Source organism: Halichoerus grypus, chromosome 6, assembly GCF_964656455.1.
Source record: "Halichoerus grypus chromosome 6, mHalGry1.hap1.1, whole genome shotgun sequence".
Lineage (NCBI taxonomy): Eukaryota > Metazoa > Chordata > Mammalia > Carnivora > Phocidae > Halichoerus > Halichoerus grypus.
The window spans coordinates 15,318,686-15,320,807 of NC_135717.1; the positions used below are offsets into that span (position 1 = coordinate 15,318,686).

At 34.4% G+C, this 2,122-nt stretch overlaps 1 pseudogene; it reads left to right on the forward strand.

The window, feature by feature from the left end:
* Positions 1-267: 267 nt before the first annotated feature.
* On the forward strand, positions 268-841 carry LOC144382040 (large ribosomal subunit protein uL6 pseudogene; annotated as a pseudogene).
* Positions 842-2,122: the final 1,281 nt, after the last annotated feature.

The window sequence follows — 2,122 nt, forward strand, 5'->3', positions numbered from 1 at the left end:
TGGGCAAAGGGGAGTTGTTTAATGGATATAGTTTCTGTTCTGCAAGATGAAAAAGTTCTGGAGATCTGTCTCACAACAATGTTGATATACTCAACACTACTGAACTGTACACTTAAAAATGGCTAAGATGATAAATTTTATGATGCATGTTTTCTACCACAACAAAAAGTTAATATACAATAGCATTTCTATATGATATCAACAATAATTTAAATTTTATGAAAATGATAATAAAAAAGATTTGAGCTTTTTTTGGCCCCATCTACCATGAGAATAAGGATCATTCTCAACAATCAGACTGTTGGCATTCCAGAAAATGTTGACATTACTCTGGAGGGCTATTTTGAAGGCCACCAGAAGAAACCTGAGGAGGGATTCCAACTACATTAATGTAGAACTCAGTTTCCTTGAAAAGAAAAAGAAGAGGCTCCAAGTTGACAGATGGTGGGGCAATAGAAAAGCACTGGCTACCGTTTACACTATCCTTGGTCATGTACAAAACATGGTTAAGAGTGTTACACTGGGCTTCCAGTACAAGATAAAGTCTCTGTGTGTTCACTTCCCCATCAATGTTGTGATTCAGAAGAATGATTCTCTTGTTGAAATCTGAAATTTCTTGGGCAAAAAATACATCTGCTGGGTTCAGATGAGGCCAGGCATTGCCTGTTCAGTATCACAAGCTCAGAAAGATGAGTTAATTCTTGAAGGAAATGACATTGAACTTGTATCAAATTCAGCTGCTTTGATTCAGCAAGCCACGAGAGTTAAAAATAAGGATATCAGAACATTTTTGGATGGTATCGTTTCTGAAAAAGGAAAAGTTCAGCAGGCTAATGAATAGGATTTAAGCTGTTCAGCTACAGAAACAGCAAGATGCCAGATGATTTTTCAGACTTCTTTGTGATATTTTAAAGATGCACTAACAGCTGTGTGTTAAAAAAGAAAAGGAAAGAAAACTACAAGATTTGAGATACTGGATTGGATGGATAGCAGATTAGACACTATAGAGAAAAAGTTTGGTGAATTAAAGGCATAAAAATAGGCACCATTCAAAATGAAACACAGAAAAAAAAAGAACCAACAAAAATAAAAGAGCATCAATGAGCTGTGGGACACTTCAAGTTTATGTACAGATAATTAGGATCTCCAAAAAAGAGGAGCAAGAAAGGGATAGAAAGATATTTTAATATTAAAAATTATAAATCCACAGACCTAAGATACTCAACACGAAAAATGAAGAAAACTGCACCAAGACATATCACAATCAATTTCTCAAAATCAGTGATAAAGAAAAAATCTTAAAAGCAGCTAGAGGGGGAAAAAAAGACATGTTACATATAGAGATACAAAGATGAGCCTGACAGATTTGTCATTAGAAACAATGCAAGTGGAGCAACATCTTTAAAATACTGGGGAAAAGAGTCAACTTAGAATTCCATATGTGGAAGGAATATTTCTCAGAACAACAACAGGATGACATGAAGACATTTTCAGGTATACAAAAGCTGAAAGGATTCATCACTGGTGCTATAGAAAAATAAGGAAATGCTTCAGACAAAAGGAAGATGATAGCAGATGGAAATCTGGATCCACACAGAGGAATAAAAAGCACAGGCAATGCTAACTACATAGGCAAATATGTAAGATTTTTTTTCTTACTGCTTTGTTATGGCCATTCTAGGAAACTAATATACCTATATCTAACACCACACTTAATGGTAAAAAACTGAATGTTTTCCCCCTAAGATCAGGAACAAGACAAAGATGTCCACTCTCACCACTTCTATTCAAAATTGTACTGGAAGTACTGGTCAGAGCAATTAGGCAAGGAAAAAAAAAAGGGCATTCAGATTGGAAAGGAAGAAGCAAAACTATATTAGCAGATGACATGTATGTAGAAAATCATGAAGAGTCCACTAAAAAAGCTGCTGGATAAACAAATTCAACAAGATTGCAAGATACAAGATCAATATATAGAATTCAATCACATTTCTATACATTAACAGTGAACAGTTGGGAAATGAAATCAAGAAAAACAGTTCCATTTATAATAGCACCAAAAAGAATAAAATACTTGGGAATAAACTTGTCAAAAGTAATCCAAAACTTGTGCCCTGAAAAT